Raw genomic sequence first — 23264 nt, forward strand, 5'->3', positions numbered from 1 at the left:
TTCCCTCTGTGTTCCAGGTCTGGAGAAGCCATGTGCCATTTCCCAGGAAGCAGCTAAAAGATACTATATTTCCTTGGACTCACTCATATGGCACTCTTTGTGTGTGTTACTCACTCCCTTTAGTGCACAAATCCCTGCTCCATCCTCTGTTTTTAGGATAAGAAACCTACACACCAGAGCTGTGCTTGGCCAGAGACTGAAAGAGGTTCTCTGCGGTGGGGGGTTGTTACTAATTATCCAGGAAGAAGAGGATTGCAAGTGACTTTTCCTTAGGCAGGTCAGAGTGAGAAAGGAAAGCTGTCTTCCCTTATCTTCATCAATGCATGCTGAGATCCCCCTTGATGTGGCAGGGCTGCCACTAAGGTAAAAATGATCATTTTTAAACTGAAGCGTTGAGCTGCTTCATGCCAATTGCTTACATCTCCTCAGGACAGGGAAGACAGCCTGGACAAGCTTTTCAATCCCGTTGAAAAGGTTTGGGTGTTCAATCCCACTGACTTTGACGTGGCTGCTATGGCAAAATCTCCTGGGTAGCCTAAGCAACTCATCCCACAAAAGGTTTTTTTTTTTCTGAAGTGATGCACTCAAGACACGCTCAGGGATGGAAATCTAGAAGAACACTCAGTCTCCAACCCAAAAGCTTGTGTTGTGCCTTAACTGGACTGATGGTAATTGGTGTAATCACCTCTTGGTCCTTCTCTCGCTGCAGAAAGTGCTGCTTGTGCCCAATCCTAATTGTTACCTCTGGGTGCATCAAAGTGTGATCACAGCAAACAACACAGATGATGGAGGAGCCACTTCCCACTAATGGAAGCGTGGAGGAACATCAGTGAGAGTGGCAGTACAGCAAACAGGATGCTGCCCCCCTGGCCTAAGCTTCCCCTGGGAATAAAATTCAGCTGCTTCAACCTGAGGATAAAGAAGCTACTGAGGAGCAGCTGAAGATTTGTTGGATTGCCTGTGAGCTGAAGCCTGAATGTAAAATATCTGCTCCAAAGCAAACGAGCGTGACGTAGCAGTTTCTGGTTAACATTCAATGGACTGGGGTTTGCAGGACTTCAAACGAGCTGTTACAGGGTTTGTTTGAAGCTTCCAAACTGATAGATCTGAGAGCTGTGGCAGAGACCACGGGTGCAAACCTGCTCATCTCGCATACATGTGTAATCTCAAGAAGCAGCTTTTGTGAGAGGAAGACTTGACCCTTTGTCTGGTTTTGACACACGTTTTCCTTTTTAATATCATCTTGAAGAGTATCTGTTACTGAGAAGAGCTTATTGGGAATATCTGCTGGCTCCTGAGACTATTACTGTAAGCAGGACTTGAGCTACAGAGAGATCAAACAGTCTCCAGCTGCTGAACTTCCAGTGCCCTTTCCAGCAGCTGTTGGTATTTTACAGCTCCCAGGATTTGTACATTGCAAACAAGCCTTTTGTACAGAGCAGATATGATTTTCATAGCCACGAAGACAGGCAGTCCCAAATCATGGCTCACAAGCAGCACACTGCAAGGTTCCCTGGAATCCTGCTCTGGGCAGGATGGGACAGCAAAGCACAGGGCTGGGCTGGTGGGACCTGCCTGGGCAAATCTCGGGGGGCTGGAGAGTTATTTTAGATGTTTGGCTCCATGGAATGGCTTCCAGCTTATGGTGCAGATTAACAACTGCCTTGGGTGGGCCTGTGTCCCTTCTGTCCTGTCCCCTTTGATGTCCTGGGCTCTGGTCCAGAAGAGATCTGTGGCTACAACTGACTTGGATGCCCTTGGGCACGGAGAAGTTCAAGCAGAAGCCAAGGAGGAGCAGGCAGAGGTGGACAGAGTGGAGGTGGTGACAGCAAACCAGGACAAAGCCAGTGTGCCACGAGCTCGGCCAGATCACCGAGATTGAAAAAGCTGCTAAATCCAGGCTCTTGTTTCCAGGGAATATGGAATGACCTTAAACAACACGCTGATTCTTTTTTAAATGAACAGATGTGCTGTTGAGAGGTGGAGCTGGCATCACAGCTGCCACAGGGCAGCGGGCCTGGCAGATGGCTGAGCTGTCAGCTGAGGGCTTGATCCTGCTTTGTCCAACAGCCTTGCCTTGCCTGTGATTTTGGATCCAGGGTGGAGCACAAGCACAGAGCTCCCAGAGCTCCTGGCGGCCCAGGCACAGCAGCTGCTGCAGCAGCACCTTGTCTGAGGTGGTTGTTGTTTTTCTGCTCCATCCAGCAAGCTCTGCTGAATGGGGGGGTGGGAAGGGATGGAGCTGAGAGCTGAGTCCTTCCCAGCTGGAGGGCTTGTCTGCACCCATTTTCCTGAGCACGCAGCGAGGGAATGGGGACAACCAGGGATTTTCTTCCAGCTGCCCAGATGAACATGCTCATCTTCCCTCCAAAGAGCGGCTGACAAAGTTACTCAGCTCGTGGGTCTGCAGCCTGGAGAGCTCCAGAGGGGTCATCACCAGGCCCAGGGGAAAAGCTGGAGCAGGAGAGCATCCTCTTAGCACCACAGTGCCAGAATGGAGGAGTTGGCCAGCAGGGCACTGAAACCCTTTCCAGTAACAATTAATTGAAAACGCTGATTATGCAAATGTCTGACCAGTGACGCCACAGTTGAGAGTTTTAACGTACAAAGAACAGCAAGGCTGGTCCACAACTCCCCAGCACGTTGCCACTGGCCTTGATTAAAAATATAATCCTTACAGATATTCTGAAAAGGAACAAAACCCCCAAAAACTCAAGGCAAGGCTTGTTTCTAGTAACATAAAGCTGCGGGAAAGCTACCTAAAAGGTACATCAGCCAAAGATTAAATTCATTTTTGCTGCCCTTGCTTAGGTGTTGCTGGAAGAGCCAGAGCCCTGCAGCTCCTGCAGCTTGTCTCGCCTCTCCTGGTGGATGTGACTCTCCTCTCTGCTGTGCTGTCACGCAGCCATGCTAATGCTTAGCAGCAGGAGCAGTATTTAAGCATATTATCAAACTCCACCAGTTATTCATATACTCCACTGCACAGACACACTGACAGAACATGATCAGAGCATGAATCACAGGCCCTTTGGTCTATCTTTTTTACACTCAGCAACTATTTCCTTTCTTTGCTACCAAGCAGGTTTCTGAAAGTGGCGTTTGACTGTGGCAAAATAACGTCCTGATTGTGCCTGGTTCTGGCAGCCTGTAAGCCACATTGTCCTCCCTGCCAGCGGATCAAAGCGTGAGCCCAAAAGGTAAAAATATAATCTCTCCACAACACGCTTTCCCTTGGCAGTGCTGCAGAATCATTTATTCAGGGCAAATGGGTTTTCCACGGTAAGGGCCCCCCGTGAGGACTGAGACTCCAGGGAAGGCTTTAATGCTGTTCCCACGCCAGCATTAACTCGTTTCCTTTCCCTGTACCCACGGAGAGGATTCCTCCCTCTCTTTACACAGGTTAACAATCCCAAATCTGCTCCCTCATGCACCACCAGGCTCTTCTCCGGCTGTATCCGAACGGGTCCTGCCTTTCCTCCCTTGCTCCTTTCCAGGTGTGACACAGCACCACAGGGCAGCTACAAAAGAGCAAGGATCCCACCAGGCAGTGGTGGGCTTGCTCCAGAAATCCAGCATGGGTCCTCCTTGAGGCAGAGGAGGCTGCAGGTGAGTGAACATCACAAGTACAATCAGCACTGTCAGCTCGATGTGTCGGCATGCAAATGTCACCGGTCCTGGTTCCCCATCACTCCTTTGTGGAGAGGATTAAACCTGTCAGGTAACAGGCTGTGTCTGCCCCTGCACCCTTCCCTTCCGTGCTGAGAGACAATCTTGCTCCGACCTTGAGGTTTCTGCCCCTGCAGCACCGAGACGCAGACGGGGCGCGCGGGGAAGGCACCACAAGCCTTGCTGAGGAAACATTCCTGCACAGATGGAAGCGTGAGTGCAGTCCTGGATTAATGACAGGCTGCATAATCCCCCCTCTGGCAGTCAGTGGCCTTCTGCTGCCCAGACAAATGTCAGGTTTCGATCAACCAGAAAAACTCGCTGCCTATGAGGATTGTCATCGGCTCAGCCCGGGCCTTCACTGCTGAGAGGTGAACGGGAAAGTTTGGGAGGCTGCTTGTCAGATTTTGAGCTATCAAATGGACAGGGGTGGATCTTACATCTGCTTCCTTCGTGTGGATATGGTCATGTTTCCAGCTGTGAAATGCAAATGACTTTACAAAACAGAAGGTTTTCTCTCTCCAGCCTTGGTATCTCCTGTTAGTTTATTCATCCCTCTTTGTCTCATTCCAGGAGCAGCTGGACTAGCTGATGGCTTCTTTGTCAAGCACATCCACTGCATTGTTCCAAATGGATTCAAACAGTCTGGTACAGCAATCCTCAGGCAAAGCCACACAGTGCCTTCTGCACAAGCTGGGACTGGCTGAACAGCAAATCTTCCTTCAGGAACCAAAGATGTCGGGTCATCACTTCACCTTACACCCCTTCAAGGGAATGTCAGTCTGAGACACACTTCCAAGAGCCAGAGCCAGAGCCAGGATGTCTAATAAACCTCTCACTGCATGAGAAGCACAGAGAATTAGGAAATACACGAGCTGGAACTAGACACATTGGCACCGTTACTTATCAGGCTGCGCTGCCTCCTGCAACTTTTGCAGGATCAACCACGGAAACAGCGAATTGCAGAGAGGAAGAGCAACTCAAGTTTTCACCTATGACATACAAAAAGGTGGAAGGGCAAGTGATGGAAAGCAGGGAACAGCAAACAAATGTGCTATGAATAGGCAGTTACTCATGTTGTCTGAATTCCAACACCATTACTGAAGGCACGTCTTCCACTTGCAGGGGGCAGAGCTCTGCATCCCGTGCAGGGATCACACCCATGGGAAATCAGAGAGGGAGCAGTTGGAATGCCTGGTTCCACTGCTTCTGCTTCCCCTTCCAAGAACTGTCACAGGTAGGAATATCCACAGCTTCCTTACCCCTGTATTTCAGTGCCTGTGGGGCTGGGAAGCTGCACTGGGGAAGATTTCCAGCGCTGATGAGGTTCTCTGCACTGTCTCTACCTGTAGCTCTTATATCATGACACCTATCATCACATCCTTACCCTTTTACATACCAAAACCTGAATCCCAGCCTAATCTCTCCAGGGTTTGTGGACAAGAAGGCGGCATCACAGTTGGAAAAGGGAGGCAGAACGGGATCCAAGAAGGGACCGTTCACTCCCACCCAAACTGCGCTGACTAAACTGGTGGCAGTTGTGACTCAGCATGTCCTCGGTGGAGACAGAGCTGCAGAATTAGAGTTTCTACAGCAACCCACTTCCTCATGCATATAATGTTCTCTCTTACACACGCTCCCGAAACTGACTTTTAATCAGACAGCTCAGTTAATAAAATGCAAATGAAGTGCACCTTCAGCTGAGCGATAAATCTCACTCGCTCTTTACTATTCCTCAGTCAGGCAAGAATCCTCCTAACTGATCATTCACCCAATTCAAGACTGGAAAGTGAAACGCAGAGAGATTGTTGTAGTCATCTAATATTAGCAGCATACATCATTAATTTTGCACATATGTTTTTATCACAACATGATGAGAGCAGCTATTGTACCGACCACGCGAAAGGGAACGTTCTGTTCTTCGCAGGAACCTAAAAATCTGCGTGGCCCAACTTTTACAATAATTACACAACATGCATCACTCCTCCATCCTTAGATTTCAACTTATGGGTGCCTCAATCTCACTTTCAAAGCCAAGAGCCACGGGATTACTACTATTATTTTTTTTGTTACTGAAACTACCGCTTTTCCTATCACAGGACAGCACAAGGTATATTTGGGTTTTATCAAGGACAAAACCTCCACCCACACCGTTGTTTCTAAGCCCCACACATTCTGTTTGCCACAGGCTAGGCCTGATGGCAATTCAGAGGAATGTCAGAAGTTTCTGCAGCTGCTTTTCTGGGAGAAATTATACATTAGGGTGAGGAAAATAATCTGAGGTTGTCCTGTTCTGCAGAATTAAACAGTGGCAATTACAGGCACTGAGAACCTTGGGATGTCTGGGCAGGGAAGATAAGGGCTGGGAGAGAAAATAACGGCCATGTTCACTTAAAGACACAGAGAAAGCCGGTGACTTTCTTGTTAATTATTGATAGGGCAAGGGGCCTGAACGATTTCTTTCCGAAGCAGTGCCAGAAAAGTTAGTAAACCGAGAAAATCCTGAAATCTGAGTCTAAGCCTGCTGCCTCCAGGGAGAGGAAAGAAAGTGTCTTAGAAATTCAAGGCCTGGACTTCCTGCTTCTCAAAGCAGCATCGAGAGAAGGAGTGAGGATATGAGCATGGGAATACAAGATTTCACTGTTCATTAACATTTAAAAGCTGAAACAAAGCTGCTTGGTTCACCTCTCTTCAGCAGGACCACACTGTCATCACAAAGGGGCAGGTCCAGCTCAGACTCTCTTCACTTCCTTCCCAGGATGGATAAATCAGTTGGTTTCCTGGTAAGAGAGGAAAGAAAGTGCTGACCAAGATATACAATTTTAAGTGAAACTAAAATGTCAATTTTCCACACTTGGGTGAAATAAAATCTGCCTTGTAGCTGAGGGCACACCCTCCCAACTCCAGTGTGAGCCAAATAAACCCTCACAGCTTTAGATAAGAAAAAGCTCTCCAAGGGTTCTGGTCCCACTTGGACTGGTGTGAATGTAGATCATGGTAAGAATCAAATCCCACAGTCCTGATTTCTGTGCCAGCACACAGAGCTGCTCCTGTGCACCACAACAACCTTCCCTAGGAGCTGCATTACTCACACCAGAGATATGAAACTCTGCTCTCAACAGGCATTTCAGGAAACACCAGGCCTCCCACTGGTATGCAAAACCCACCGTGATCTGATAATAAAATGACCACCTCGGGCCTTTCAGGGACCATTATCATAGGAAAGGCTTGTTTGGGGAACCTCACTGCTTGAAGTCCTTATTTCCAGGTGAAACTTTGCCCAACAGGAGGAGGAAATGGACCTGAGGGAACTGGACATGAGAAGCAACACGACAAAGACTTAGGAGCTCAGAGGACAAGCAGAAGAGCAGAGGAGCTGACAAGACACCCTCAGCCAGGAGAAGGGTGACCTCCTCATCCAGCTGCAGGCTGAGTGTTATCCATGGGGAATGGTCAGAGGTTTGGGATTCACCAAGGCAGGGCCTCGGCCCCCTCAAATGACTCACAAAAGGCTCCTTTTCAGAATATGGAATGAATAAAGAGCATATGGGGATGATGCATGAGATTTACAGCCAGCCTGTAAATCTTAAATAAAGTCCTTAGGTAACAAAGGAGACCAAAAGCAAAGGAGTTGTTGTCACAAGTCCCAAGTTCTGTTCCTGGCCCACCACTGATGCTCAGCACGAGCTCCAGCAAGTCAGAGCAGCATCTTCTTAAAAATGCACACTCTTCTTTAAGGATCTGACTGTGTACAGATTTTTTTTGATACTTAACTTTAGGAAATCATGATCTGAGTCATGGAGAGCCACTCCAACACAGGTATGTTAAAGGAATCCTAGGAAAATGCAAAAGAGGCAGAGTCCTGCATTTTTGCAAATATGGAAGTTTCTGCTATGACAGGCAGGAGTTTTAGCAGCCTTTCATAGGATGAACACAACATTCTTTTATGTTATATATATATATCTATATATCTTATATTGTTACATATATTCTTCTTCCAGCATCTCATATAACCTGGGATGGATTTAATTCTTCACTTCACCCTCCTACCCCACAGTAACAGTCATTTCACAGCAATTTTTGGGGATCCCTCTACATAAAGGCCTTGCATCTCCTTGACATTCTGTATTAATTAGACCCACTTTTACATGGCAATATTGGTAGGCCTCTCCTTATAAAATGCTCCCCTCCATGTAACTCTTTTCCAGCCTTAGGTAATGCTTCTCCTTCTCCCTCTCCTGCACCTGAACTGGTTTTTATTTAACGTAATTGGAGAAGTTTTAAATCTGCACTGGAGCAGCCATGTGGTTGTCTGCTGCTCCTTCTGAAGTCAGCGTTAACTTCCACAGGATGTTAAACTCACAGATGCCTCATATGCCTCGGAATTTATTAACTGAATCTCAGATTCCTTCTAAAGAAACACAAGTTTTCCAGTGACATTTTGTCCCGCTGCCGCTAACGGCTCGTGTGATCCACACCAACCTTTTCCTGTCTGCAGGCATTTAGACCACAGAGTTCGAACTCACATCCCTCTGCTCACAATGACTCAGTCGCCAAATGCCAAAAGGAGAAGAGGGCTTTGGAGGGAGCTCATCAGGCAGAAATTCCTTTTTTTTGCTTTATTCTCTCCCGTCCTCTTTCTCCCTGTCTGGGGAAAGGAAATAAAACCCAAGCCATTGTCTACTCGCCTGAGTGCTGTGAGACTCCAGTGGGCTGCACAAACAGGAAAGGGGCTGGAGAAACCTGGGATAGTGGAAGGTGTCCCTGGCAGGGAGTTGGAAAAAGATGAGCTTTAAGGTCCCTTCCAACCTAAACCATTCGGGGATTCTATCATTCTGTGCTTGTTACAAAGTTCTTTTTTACGCTTATTCCCCTTTTTTCCACTTCCTGGAGGACAACTGGGAACAGGAAGAGAAGATGCATTGCAAAATGAAAAGGACTCGTCATTGCCAACCTCAGTGAGATGAAATGAGCCAAACTTGGGAGATGCCCTAAGGAATTTTCATGGTTTAACGTGTTAGTTGGAATGGAATTTCCCAGGATAGACTGTACTGGGTGCAGCTGTGCTACGTCACAGCTCTGACAGCATCAGCTACACCTGAAAAATCCCTTGACAGTAAATTCACTGGGAAAATCCACAGTCATACCCTGATCTTTTCAGAATTAACCCCATGACAAGCAGAAGTACAGTTCAGTAATTCAGGCAAGCGGAATCAGAAATACAAGATTTTGTTTCCTAAGTCTTTTCTCTGACTCATTGTCTGATATTTGTAATTCATCTTCCACGTTCACCCACATATAAAATGTGTACAATCACCAGGAAGTTAGGAGGCTTAAATGATTCATGTTTATGTAAGGCCTTCTGATCCTCAGATAAAAACCGGTTTAGAATTGCAAAATATTATCACAAATTAGATCTGTATTTTAGTGTCACTATTGACTACTTCAGTGATGGGTCTGCCAGCGCTGCTCTGACAAATTAACTTCCCAGAATACAAATATCCAACTCTCTATCATCCAAACCACTAATTTACCTGGTTAACGAGCTAAGTAGCTAAGGCAATGTGCACAATCATTAATAAATACTGGCAAGCTCTGCTAAATCAAATTCTCCACGGGAAGAACAAGCTCCTTGTGCTTCAGAGCAAGGCCACCGGGACACTTAAGTGACAGAAGAAAAGTTAAGTGCTGGTTTTGATCCTTTAAGAGCTGCAAACAGGCTCAGCTTTCCTTTGTGCTGTGCCTCTGTGTGCAGATTAATTAATGATGGGGTGAGGAGGAGCTTCCACAGAGGGAAAAGGGACTTGAGCGCCCTGCCAGTCCCACTGAAGAGGCAGGACAGTAAATCTCAGCCAAGACTGACCTGTTCACTGCAGAGCAAAAATGCTAATTTGGCTCAATCAATCTGCTGTAACATCCTGCCTTCTCCGCCACACAGCAGCCAGCCCAGGCAGCTTTTTGCTAAGACTGACTTGGAATAAAAGACTAATAGAGCCCTCTTAAACCCACCCTGTTAAAATGGAGTCTGGAGCCTATCACTCTTTAAGCCCTTAAAAAAACCCCAGAACCAGCTGAGATCTGATTTTTATTTCTCCCCAGGTAGAGGCTGATGTTTTTTCTACAGCAGATTCTGACTTCTCTATGAGCTTGTGAAAGCCCTGGGCTTGGACACATTTGCCTTTTAGCTTCCAGTGAATGGACAATTCAGCCAGCTCTGAGATCCAGCTTGTTCTGTGTATTATCCACTCACTGGAAACTCCACTTCCTTTCAAGTCTGTGGAACCTTGTGCTCCCTGCAGATCTCCTGCCCTGCTGCCAGGGGAAAGGTGATCTGCTGCAGGAACCTGCTCTTCTGCTTGCAGGTAGTCAGCAAAATGTCTGACAAACCTTTCCGTGGACATTTCTGTCCTGCCAGGCGCTCTCCCTCTCACTCTGGAAGGAAAGGTGGTAAATCAAACCAGAAATCAGGCCACAGTTCACAGGATGCACAGAGTTACCATCAGGAATTCAAATATTTATGCCATCCAACATATTTCAGTATTTAAATATTTAACCAAACACTCAGCATTTCTACAAAAACATGACCCACAGACCTAGATTGCAGCTATTTCCACGAACAAGCCTCTATTTCCCTCAAGCAGCCAAATCAGCTTGATTGCATTCCTGAAGGCCAAATTCCAACACCACACAGGAAGCCAACCATGCTGCAGATAACATCAGTGTCTGCTGAGACACCTGGCCAGGTCTTTCCTGCTTTGTTGGCTCAGTATTCCCAGCTGTAGATCTCTTCCTGGAAAGAAAATCCAGTGGAGCTGATAACCATATAGAAAAAGGGGTGAAGAAATTAAGATTCTTGTTCGTGTTTTCCACGGATTTCTCTCCCATCTCTTGCTCACAGACACTGCTGTGCTCGTGTGTGCACTCCAGGCCTTGCACACCTGAAGGGCTGGAAGAAGACCTGGAAGATGAGGCTGTATTTGGATGGAATGCTCTGAACACATTCTGATCACTAGTACAGATTGATGGCATCAGCAGCAAGGAACATTCCCATTTCAATTCACTGTAGAAACGCCAGCTAATCAATCCTCAGCCATACCAGGGGATAGGTCTGTGTTGTTAAAGACACCTTGCACAGGTGGGAAGGCAGAGGAGAAGGCACAGAAAGCAGCAGTGGCACTTAAAGCACAGCAGGGCCATGGGAAGCACGTGGCTGAGATGGCAGAGCTCAGGGAGAAGCCCCAGAGTGAAAGCAAAGCTGGACAAACAGGTCATGAAGGCAGAGGGGGATGAGCTCAGCGCAAGAGTGGAGTCTGTGCCGAAATCCAGGGGGAGGGGCCAGCAGGGAAGCCACGAGCACAAGGCAGGATCCAGCTCTCTGCACAGGGAGCTGAGGATGCCAGGAAGCAGCTGTTGGCAGCTGGTGCTGAACTCTGCCTGTCCCAGCTGATGGAACAGCCTCCCTCCCCCTGGCAAAGGTCAGGACACTCCGCACTCCCCCGAGCTGTTCCAGACACCCCAGTGCAATCACCAACTGCAGCAAACTGAGTCTGCAAGAGAGGCAGGGTATTTTGGCCCTTTGACGCCTTACTCAGCATCATCTGACTGACCTCCCTCTTCCAGCTGAACTCCAGTGCTCGTGAACACGAGCACTGGAGTTCAGCTGGAAGAGGGAGGTCAGTAGCTGGAAGACAACCTGGCTGAGCCAAAGCCCAGCCGGCTGCAGGGGAGGAGAGCCAAGCTGAAAATAAAGCCATCAGGCTCCGAGGTGAATTCCTTGACAGCTTTGTGCGGTGTTACCTCCCTTGGATCCTCATCTTCCCCTACGTTTCTTCCAGCTCTGGCAGCCCTGCCCTTGTCTCCTCTCTGCCCAGTCCTTCTCCTCTTTTTCTCTCCAGTCAGATCGAATTAGTTCCCGTCCCGATCCTTTCCCGCAGCTCTCCCAGCGGAGTTGGGAGCACGAGGAAGCTCAGAGAAGGCTCAGCCAGACTGTCCACAGAAAGATTCCTTTCTCCTTGCAAGCAGGAGGCTGCTGGATGAGGAGCCCAAGGTGCTGGGGAGCACCAACAGCCTGCAGAGGCTGCTGCTGTCACGGGACATGCACTGCCTGCTCTTTTGCACAGTGTCCACCTCAGAGCAACAAATCTTCTGTGCTACCTCTCCCAGAGGGAAAATTCCTCATCCAAATTACTCTCTGGGACTGTCACCAGCTCCTCTTGGAGGGGGTGTAGGGGATATTTGCCCTGTGTGGATACGAAAACAAGATCTGGAGTCTCCCATGAGTCAGCAAAGAGCAGAACACACACACACCTCCTGATGCTCAGCCCACTGTCCATTCAGTGGATCTTGCAGCAGTTTATTTGTACAAATCACATAAGTTTGGCTCAAAAATATACCAATATTTCACCTCTCTGTCTGACACCTGTGTCTTGGAAATTTCTGCTTATCTCCAAAGAGCAATTCTAGTGCTGCACCTGTACATCACCAGTCTGGCAAGGATCCTGTGTTTAGAACATCACCAAATGGGTTTACTGTCATAATTCTTTGAAAACAGAGCTGATGACAAGCCAAGTTCTGCTTCCAGTTGTATGAGCTCATTTCAATTCACTGCACTACAGCAGAAAAGAGGTAGGGAAAAAACTTCTTGGCTCCTGAGCAGGGAGATATTTTGAAGGTTGAGTTGAGATGTTTCTCGATGGCCCAGAACTGAGTTGTTCAAGTGGAGCTTGGTGGTTCTGGGCAGCCAGGTCGGTGTAGTCACAGCTCCAACAGGACAGATCCGCAGCAGTGGCTGTGCCTCCTCGAGTCCTGCGCAGCTGCTGAGTGAGCCCAGCCAAAACCAAGCAAAATTTGGATCTAGTGAAAGAGTAGCTTGAGGAAGAGGAGAAAAGCAAAGCTGAGCCACAGTGCCTGTCTCTAAACTCAGTGCTGAAGTCACAATCTGGAGGAGTAAATACAGGGCTGATGCCACTGAAGGAACCAAAGAGCTGGAGGGAACCAAGTGAACCCTCAGCTTTCAGGGAGTTTGGGACTTAGGGAAGTCTCATTATTTAGTTTGGCTGCTGAGTCACAGCTTATGGATGTGATCTGTTAGGATACAGTTTGGTAAGAGAGAGAAAAATCAAAGGGCTCCAGCCAAGAGAAAGAAAATAATACTTGCAATAACAAACAGAGACTACTGAGACCTAACACTTGTACACTGACAACAGCAAACAAACCCTTCTGATAAAGGCTTGAATTTGTGTAATCTTTCTTTATTTCAACAGGACTTTACTCTTCCAGCAGCCCTACAAAAGCCACTAGAATTTCCTAAGGATGGAGCACCACAGCTCTTTACAGTCTGTTTTCTGAGGGATTCCACCTTTTCCCTGGTGAGAACAGTGATGGGGCTCTAGGAAATGAGGGATGCCAATTCTACTGCCCCTCCCTCCATGAGCAACTCCCCAGGGTACTTCTGCCCTCCTTCCCTCAGGACAAAGTTGGCTGTGAGGCTCCAGAAGCAGAGACAGCAGAATCAGTCCAAGCCTGGACTGCCAACATGGGGAAAACTGAGCAGAGGCCTCGGACCACAGGGATGAACCTCATTGTTGACCTTGAGAGGCAAGAAATCCAGCTACCCAAGAGTGCATCCAGCACAAGCCAGACCACCAAGATCTAAGACGTGACACTGGAGGCCTTGGGAGTCTTTCTGTCAGCTCAGGTCGGCTTTGGACCGGCCCCTTATTTCTTAATATTTTAAGATCTCTCTATTAAACGTCAAGTAATCTGTATGGCCATGAGAAGCAAGGCTGAGATTTACCACATCAAGAGCAAGGCCAGATGAGAGCCACAGCTAATTCCTGGGAGCACACAGCATGCTTCTCATAAGCTCATTAGCTGACTTCCAGAAACAAGAGTAGAGCTAAAGCAAAAGCCCTCCTTTACTGCAAGGCAAGGTATTCATCTCCTTTTAAGGGATAATGATATCCTGCTTTGAACTTTTCAGTGTTGCAGGACTGGTGGGTTGGCCACTGGTTATTAACTACCACACTCAAAGCAGATCTAAACAACACGCAGTTTAAACACCACCGACAAACGCTCCTTCATTAAATTAGTATTTCTACTCCTGCTAGTGCTAGTGTAAGAGCATGAATAGTAGTGCAACTGCGGGATATTTGAATAAAAATGTTACTTAAAATAGGCACAAAGGCTGCTCCAAATCCACTGAAGTCCTTGGGTACCTGCCAATGACTGCAGTCGGCTTTAGAACAGATCCCAAGAGCCGAAAATCCCACATACAGCATTACATTACTGGGCTGAAAAAAAAAATCTGTTTCACCATCCTTTTAATGAAGCAGCTCTTTATTCTATGGTTCCTGTGGTGTGCTTGTCACCATGGTATCTGAATGCATGTGTGGATCACAGGGATATGTAGAACATTTGTGATTAAAAGCTCCTAGGAAAGAAAAATGTACCTTTATTCTTTCCCTTCATGACAAGCAGTTAGACACAGTCTAAAATAGTCTCGAATAACATCTTGTTTGTAACTGAATCTGCTTTGAAACAGGAAGAGTCACACTGATCAACCCAGGCAATTACCAACAGCACATCTGCACGAGGAACATCTGAAGTGGAAAACATTTGCTCCACAGCAGCATCATTATAACCACAGGAGCAAGGAGGACTATCACACTGCTGGGAACTGGGTGATCTTGTTAAATTCCTAATGGTGAGGAGAGAAAGCCTCGTAAACATTTTAATCACCCATTCAGGGGGACCAAGAGAAACTCTGCCAGTCATTAGAGCAGCTGCCAATTTAACTGTGACTGGCTGGCAGGACACGAAGAGAAGTGAAGTGTGAAAGAAAACTTGTGTCCAGTGAATGCTTGGCTTTCTTTTTCCAGGCCATTGCTGCTTGTGCTGCTCTGGACAAGGAGCACAGAGCCTTTGGGAAGATGCCTGCAGGATGGCAACAAAAAGTGCCCAGAGGTGGAGTGAATTCCCAGAAGGAATGCACACAACTGAAAAGTCTGAGCTTAAGGCTGCCTATAAAGAGTCCCTGGAATCTGTGAGGGAGAAGAACAAGGCCCTTCAGGTTAAGTATTGATTTGACAGGCTTCATTCTTCCATGAGCACATGCAGCTAACAGGGCTCATTCAAAAATCCGGGATAATATTCAGCAATGAACGAAAAGGGCAGCTGATAAAAAGTGACTGAACCCATTCCATGCTATTTCCAGTCAAAGGACCCGTCTGGGAAAGTTCATAGTCCTGAAATAAACCTATCACACGAAATATCCGCTTTCTTCCCTAGAGGAAATTAAGGATCTAATCAATCAGCTGGGGGAGGGAGGAAGAGCATTCAGGAAAAGGTGAGGCTGGAGATTGAGAAGGATGAACTGCAGGTGGCACTGGAGGAAGCAGAGTCTTCCCAGGAGGTACCAACGCTGCAGATGTGACAGGTGCCCTCCAGCCCGGTGTCTGCTGCCCACATTCCAACAGATGGACTTTTTATGTACAACTGGAGGGATTGGGTACATAGAATTATGTACAGCATAATTACATCATGTACATAATAAGGCTGCAGCATGGAGGCTTTAAGCTAGACATTAGGGAAGTTTTAAAAATCATTAAGGGGAATTACTCCTTGGACCAGATTGTCTGGGGGCTGTAGATTCTCCCCTACTGCAAGTTAAGTCTGGTCACACATCATCAAGTGGGTCTGGTTTTTAGCAGGAGATGATCCAGGTTTTAGGCAGCACATTTTTAAGATGACCTCTTGAAAGCTCTCCAGCCCTGCTTTAAAAGAAGGTATTCACGAAGGGGCTGGGTGTGAAATGCTGGTATCTCAGCTTTAACAGGTTTGAAAAGTTACCGTATTTTTATTACTTGGTGGGCAATAATTTGATACAAGGGCTGGATCAGACTCAAGATAACAGCCTGCTGCACCATATGCTTCGCTGGACTCCACAGAAATAATCACCAGCATGCAATTGAGTCTCTGCAGGCGAGTCTGGGGATTGAAGGGAAGGGGAATGCTGAAGCTCTCCGGCTGAAGATGATGGACACTGACCTGACCAGAATGGAAATGCAGCTGGATCGTGCCAGCAGGAACAACAGTGAGCTTGTCATGTCCAGGTAAACTGGAGAGGGTGGAAGCAGGTCCTGGATGGAAAAGCACACCAGCTCTGTTTCATACTTGAGCAACAAAGCAGTAGATTATGAGCTCGTGTTTAGACAGACATCTTGAACACACTGGGAATTTATATTCGAAAGCCCCGGTTCTCCCACTCACAGCAATTTCAATCTGCACTGGTTCCAAGAAACCTTATACAAGAGCAGCACTATTATCAGTTTTTGATAAACTACAAACCTAAGGAATTATTTATATGTAATTAAACAAAAATGATCTGTGTTCAAAGAGAAGTTGTGATTGCTGTTTGAACAGGATTAGCCAAGAAACGGATTAGAAACTAACAGATATAAAACTAAGGAGCTTCCTTCAGCTCCTCATTGCTAAAATAAAATGAAGTAAATTAGTAAAAGGCTGTCTCTTTGTTGGAATAAATACAACTGCTGCCAAAAATCCCATTTTAGTAACTTAAAGACTAACAGCAACGATTCCTTCTCTCTGCACAAGTGTATATACATATATATATATACACACACTCAAACCTGACTTGTCCTCAGTGACATCAGCCTCTAAAAGTCAGTGTGGCTGCAAGGACAGGTAAACATGATACGGAGACCCAGAGCTGGGGTTTTCCTGGGGTTTGCATTTGAGCTTTGCTTTTTTTAAAAAAAAAAAAAAAAAAAAAAAAAAAAATCTGGCATCACCTTAAAGAACAGCTTTGCAGAGAGACCTCCTACAACTTTCAGCTTCCTCTCCCTTCGTTATTTACATTAATCTTTCATCTGCTCTCAGGACCTTCGGATCCAAAGGGAGGGGGATGTTTGCCAGCACGAGGAGCTGCAGGAGCAGTAAGTGCTGCCTCTGCCCACCTCAGAGAGAGCTGGAAGAAGTGCAGCAAGCACTGGGGAAAACTCCAGGAGCAGGCAGAGGTCATGGAGAAGGCCTGGTGAACTCAGAGTCCATGCCCAGAGAAAACAGAACTATTTATGCTGCAGCAACCTGAGAGCTCCTGTGTGTGTGGTTTAACATTAAATCTTAACTGTGGGTAAGCAGTGCAGCATTAGGGCCAACCATGGATAAATATAACAGGTCTATAAAGCAGGTCTGATAACTCTATGGAAAATGAAGAGCTCAGTCTTTGGAGATATTATACACTGACAGCAGGATTTTTTAGAAAAGCACCATCCTGGCCCAGCTTTGCTCCTAAGCAAGGCTTATGAGAAGACTTCTTGCAGATTTGGTGGAAGAGTTAAGACACTGCCGAGGAAAAACCCACCACAAAATGGACAGAGTACAATTGTGCCTCCATCGAAACTCGGGTTTTACGAGTTGTTTCCATGGTGCTCAGATTTCTTCCATAGCCTGTAGCCCACAGCGAGCTCCATTTCAGTGAAACGTTCAGCCTCCTTGCATTCCAGATTGCAGCATGAAATAACATACCTGCCACTTCATTTTGTGCCCAGATTTATGAAGCTGCTTTAACATTCACCATTACACTCTGCAACGCTTTTCCCATAAAGACCACCCGTGATAACATTTCCAAGGAGGAGAGGATAACTTCTGGAAGGGACTGATAAATCCAAGAACCATCTCTCAGCTGCAATTATGGGGCATTGGTTATAAAAACTGAGTTGTAAAATGTGGCTTTTATTCCGACAGGATAAAAAATACAACCAAGACATTCCCTTCCAATTGACCGATAATAAAAGGATACACTTCAGGCAGGTGAACTGCTATCTCCAGACTAAATTGGGAGTTTAAAGCTAATTTGTTAAATAAAACCCACAGAGCACTGGGCTTGTGCAGCATTCTGAAACACAATGGCACATTTACATGATGTTGTTCTGCTGAAGAGCAGCTTGTGTTACTAGAATGCAATTTTTCTATTAAAGCCTTTGTAGTTCTCCTTCCACAGATCGGGGTTTTTTTTTTTCTTTCATTATTATTATTTTTACAGCAGCAACAACAACAGTCCTCCAATGATTCATATCAGTAAACAGTAAGCACTAAATGAGCTGCTGGGCTCCGATTTTCCACGAGATAAAAAGACACATCCCTATCGTAAAGTGTGGAGCAGAGACTGTGTTTGCTGAGGACGCAATCAAACACAGCTTCAGTCAGGTCTAAAGCCAGCTGCTGCTGCTGCAAGCAGAGCTTGCAAATAAATAATATTGGTGGGCAAACTCAAATCCACACAGAAATTCAGAATAAAACAGACTCAGGCTCAAGGTCCTCGTAAACAACAGGGTCCGTTTCTGCCTCAGAGGTGTACCGTTATTTGAGCTCTCACTTAGCCTGTGAGTAAACACACAGGCCTTAATGCTCTACAGTGCAGATCCAGTGGGGATGAATCCCATTTGGCTTAACAGTGCACAGTTTTATGGAGGAAAAACAAACTACACACCAAACTGATGCACAAAGCACCTCCTTGAGAGCCGAAGGGAAGAGAGGAGCAGATAAGACATTCTGGGTCTCTGAGACTGATTTCTGCCCCCTAAAATCAGTTTGTTTACCATTAAGTGAAAGCTGGGGCCTGACCTTCAACACTGTACTAATGAGCACTAGGAAATCATCAGTGAGCACTGAGCAGCTGATGAGAGAGAAAAGCAAGCTGTGGCTGATGCAAGTCACCTCCCCACCTTTCTGCTGGCAGCTGGAAACCTTAAGGTATATATCCCATGATTTCTCTCCGGTGCCGATTTGAAAGCACAATGTTAATAACAGATGTCAGCACTTGCTTTTTTGTGATCCTGAAAAGCAGGATGCACGTTAGCTCACTGATTGCAGCCCGGCAGAAATTAATCCACAAAAGAAGAAACTCACTTTCCCTCTGCCTCCCTGGTAATCTGCATCACAGATGGCCCCCTGAGGAATTCCTCCATTTCCTCTCGATTTGTCCTTTCTTTCCCTTATTACACAACTCCACTCCTCACACCTCTCAGCCCTCCAACAAAGAGTAGGCTGGGTTCCCTCTCCAGCTAGTCAATGGCATTCAGAATTGGCACAGAGGGGAGAGAAGCTGCCAGCGCCGAGCAGATTGCTCCTTTGGCACTGTGCTGACAACTGGCACTTCCGAAATATCACAGCGAGCCGCGGGTTTAGTGCACAGCATCTCCTCCCAGACCCAGGCTGAGCCTTCTGCCACCTTTGTGCTTTCTGTTGCCGTGTGTCCAGACAATGTCTTCGCCCTCCACCTCCACCTCAGCCGCCTTCTCTCCACCAAAGGGCAGAAATAAAAGCCTGAAGCGTCGTTAGAACCAAAACTATTGACTTAATAACATGTGATTAACTTAATAACACCTTTGACTAGTCCAGTGGTAAAAAAACAAGCATCCCACCACCTGCTTTATGGTTCAGCCCAGAGTTGTCCAAATCAGCTGGGCTTATTCCCATTGATTTCAGTGAACTCTGGATCCATTCTTCAGAAAGGCAGCTTATGACACATAGAAAAATTATAGAGATATGGCAAAATTCCCCAGAAGGTGACACACAGATTTCGAATCTACATATGCAGCTTTCCATGAGCTGTATAAATAGCTGTGCTCCCAATCTGTTTCATACCTTCCTCACAGCCTTCCTGTGTGGCAAAAGATCTGTGTCAGGAGCAGGATCACTACTTGCACCTGGAAAAAATTCAGAACAACTATTCAATTGCAGCAAGAGACCTGTAAGTCGAGATGGAATAGGCTGAGCAGTTAACCCTGAAAGGAAGGAGTGGGGGAACCCCACCATTATGAAACTCCAGGGTAAGAAAAACACGTAAAAATATATATTAGGAAGATTATCCCAACAGAGCAGCTATGAAACTCTTTCCTGCACTTGAGCTTTCATGTTCAGCACAGATACCTGAAAAGGAACATTTTCCTTTAACAACAAACACATCCCAAAGGGAATGCTGTAATTCAGGGAAACCCAGACTAGGCAGAAAAGCTGCACGTAGGACACTCTGAACCCACTGGAGCACGAGGGAACCTCAGCACTTTGCACCCCGTGCAGAACTCATCCATCAGGATCTTTATGGTGCCTGAACAGAGCAAGAACAAGCCACTGGTACCAGTAGCTGATCTACACCCACAAAGGAGAATTTGCCAAGTGTACTGTCAGCAGCAGCACGATTTGCCTTTTATTTTCCAGCTGCAACTGAAGTCTTGAGCATGAGAGAAGCTTCAAAATCTTGGGGTAGATACCACCTTCCTATTTTTGATCCTCGTAATGGGCACATCAATTATCCTTCTGCTCCTCTTCAGATGAAGGAACTGGAAATAGGGCCAGACCCCAAACAGAAACACCACAGGGAGCCCAAAAACTCTGCACAAGAATTATTCTTGCAACTTCCAACCAGGGCATGCAGGAGCAACTGGGAAAGGTGCAGAACAAACTGCAAATGAGGAGGCTGTAGGTATTCCCTGCCCCAGCTCAGTGTTTCATCACTTGGGAGTTGGATTTAACGATTCTTATGGGTCCTCTCCAACTTGAGGTGCTCTGTGATCACACAATGGCACCTTGTGCACACCAGGGGCATTTTGCCTCTCCAAAAAAAACACTGCAGGAAGCACACATTCATCTTACACTGACAGCATCTCTAGGCATGTGGGCTTGGATGCAGCTTCAAAGACAGTCACCTGGAAGTGGGCACCGTCCTTTTAAAAGGATTCTTCTCCTCTGCCTTCTTTGCAGCCACCTCCTGTCCTCATACACAGTCTCCAACACGTGCACAGACACGAATTTATAAAATACCTTTTAACTGCAATCCTTCAGGGTCATCCAAGGGCCTCCATCCTCTTCCTGCGTGGCAGAGCATCAGGAACAGGCAGCGAAGCTGGAACTCACATGTTTGGATCCACCTGCCATGAATTTATTAGAGCAGAAAAGGGTGTGGGATGGAGATGAGGAAAGCACAGGTGTGTTCTCAACACCAACTGACTCATGCAAAAGGCAACAGGGATCCCACAAGGCCCTGTAGGTACTTCTGGAACAGCTAATGGTCAGCACAGATGTAGAGTACAGGCTGAAAACCAGGTTTGAGGTATCAAACATGTCAAGAAGATTAGAAGACAGAAGAAGTGTGAAATGGTCTGCAGATCTGATAAAAGAATTCTCTGTGTGTCAGACCCCAAACAATACCTTGCTAATGCATCTGGAATGATGGGAGACATCCAACACTATGTAAAGGATATGTCCTAACAGAGGTTCGGGATTTTTCAAGTCAAGGATAGAAGGTGTGACCTGGGCTGTCTCCTGCAAATAATTCCTCTCATCAATAGCCTTTACTAATAGTCTTATTAAAGCTTATTGTACAGGGAAAAACAAATTTGTTCCCAGTGAGAAAGCAGAACACTGTGTTCAGGGCTGAAGCTCAAAATTAAGATGTGAGGCATTACGGGGTGCTGCAACAGGAGGGGAGAGAGCCCAGAAAGAGCGAATTCAAACGAGCTGGGAGGCAGAAGCACCTCCTGTGGCTGCTTACATTTGTTGCCTCTCCCTTTTAAACATTAGCATGATATGACACTGTGCTAAAAACTGCTGTATTTTCACACACTGGGACTAACAAGGCACATCCAGAACGCCTCTCAGAAAGCAAGACTTTTCATCAGCAATCACCTCTATGTGCCTCTGACAGCCTGCTTCCAAAAGATCTCTTTCTGGCTAGCTGTTATTCTTTTGCTGCACGAGGGCGTCCCAGGTCAAATCCTTTTCATATATATACCTTAAGGTCACATTGCATCGAAATCACTTTCACTGGCTTGCCAGGCTTTAATCTCAAAAACATCAACATCCCTCCTGGATTAAGCACAGCCTAATTGAATCAGCTCTGCAGCAGGAGCAGTGGTGGAAAGTTCTTTGGAAAGGCTCCACTGGAGACAGGGTCTTAGCTTTTAATGCCTCAGAGCCCTGCAGAGTTCCTCGTTGAGATACTTTCCCTCCATCTGGTGAAAACCCTTTTGTAAACACATAAAACCGTACTTAAAACACAATCCCGCTCCCGTTACGTAATTTTCCCTCGGCCCAGTTGCGTGTCTTTAATCCAGGCAGCTGATCTGGTTTGGTTGTTAAGCCAATAAGGGCTGCAATGATTACACATCTCACGGTCACAGGACTGCAGAGACCCCCATCTCGCCTCCTTCCTCGACGCCAGGCCTCGTGTGCTGCCATTCCGACAAATAGTTGGGGTCCGCTCCTAAAAAACCCCGCAAGGAGCAGCCCCACGTCCTGCCAGGTCAGTTCCTAACACAGGGCTTGACTCCTTCAAAGGGATCACTGAAGGTTTTTTTTTCCCCTGTAGCCCAGATCTGCCTCGCTGTTATCTCACCTTCTGACTTCTCGCCCTACCCCTGCAGACATCAGAGGACAGATCGTTCCTTTCCTCAGAGCTGCAGCCTTTCATCTATTTGGAGACTATGCACATCCTCCCCCAGTCCTCTCTCCTCTCAACAGGCTCAGCAGAAGTCATGTGTTCCAAGACTCTGATCATTATTGACACCTTTTTCTCCAAATTATCCCTGCTTGCACAGCCCAGGACTGGCCTTACCCTTCCAACTCAGCTCAGCAGAGCAGGACTCCTGTGTTTAGTACTTGTATTTTCTTACCCACATGGACCTGCACGGTGTTTGCCTCCTCTGCAACAAGTGATTTTGGATTCCTGCTCGGCTTTTGACCCAGGGCCCCTCCATCCTTTCCTGCAGCACAGCCAGCTGCCCTGTTCCCAGTCTGCCTCTGAAGCTGGGGGTGTTGAAATGCACCTGCTGCTGAACCACATCCCATTTTTTCCCACAGAGCTCCTATTTTGAATACCAGCTCTACCACTGCGTTTATTCCGAACCTGATCTCATCTTCAAATGCAGTAATTGCATTATTTCATCACGGATGACTAATGTACAGGTACAAGCACTGATATCAAGTAGTTTTTCCCTCAACCTGTTTTGCAGCTCCTTCAGAGTGGTATCATCTAGAATTGTTTCCCAGTTTATTATTAGAGTATCTTGCAAGCCAGTGTCAGAAGCTCTACTAAAAATCAAGATATATGACACGCAGTGCTTCGCCCTTATCTGCAATCCTTGTTACGCTGCCAGAAAAGAGGAAATTAGATTGGCTCAATTCATTCACAACAAAGCCATACTGGCCAGCATTCACCTTCTTTTTTGCCTTCGAGATGCTTATAAATTGTTTATTTTCTCTCAGACTCAAAATTAAACCCACTACGCTATTGCTTCTCAGTATACCTGGGAGTCACTTATCTCTCCCCATTCCCCCAGACTTTTTTGTCTGTTGTTGCTGTATTTGAGCTCACAAAATCTCACGGGTGACGGAGTTTGAAGGAGCCAAAAAAACGAGACCCCAAAGAGGAGGCAGTTCCTCAAGGGGGTTAAGAGCAGGGAAATGTGTTGTTAATGAAATTCTTTTGATATTCCAGCCCTGAACCACATGGAATGGTTTGTGTTGGAAGGGACCTTAGAGATCATCCAGTACCAAGCCCCTGCCATGGGCAGGGA

General features: G+C 46.6%; 1 protein-coding gene across 2 annotated transcripts in view; it reads right to left on the minus strand.

Annotated features, from left to right (window-relative positions):
- Window positions 1–19402, minus strand: part of KPNA7 (karyopherin subunit alpha 7) — a 40166-nt gene extending 20764 nt beyond the window's left edge. For both annotated transcript variants that reach the window (XM_027889497.1, XM_027889496.1), the window contains exon 1: window positions 19336–19402. The gene's annotated coding sequence lies outside the window, so the exon portion shown is untranslated. The remainder of the gene's footprint in view (window positions 1–19335) is intronic.
- Between the last annotated feature and the right edge of the window lie 3862 nt (window positions 19403–23264).

Source organism: Empidonax traillii, unplaced genomic scaffold (genome assembly GCF_003031625.1).
Source record: "Empidonax traillii isolate 1590-97213 ecotype Southwest subspecies unplaced genomic scaffold, ASM303162v1 scaffold263:size1499331, whole genome shotgun sequence".
In the NCBI taxonomy this organism is placed as follows: Eukaryota; Metazoa; Chordata; class Aves; order Passeriformes; family Tyrannidae; genus Empidonax; species Empidonax traillii.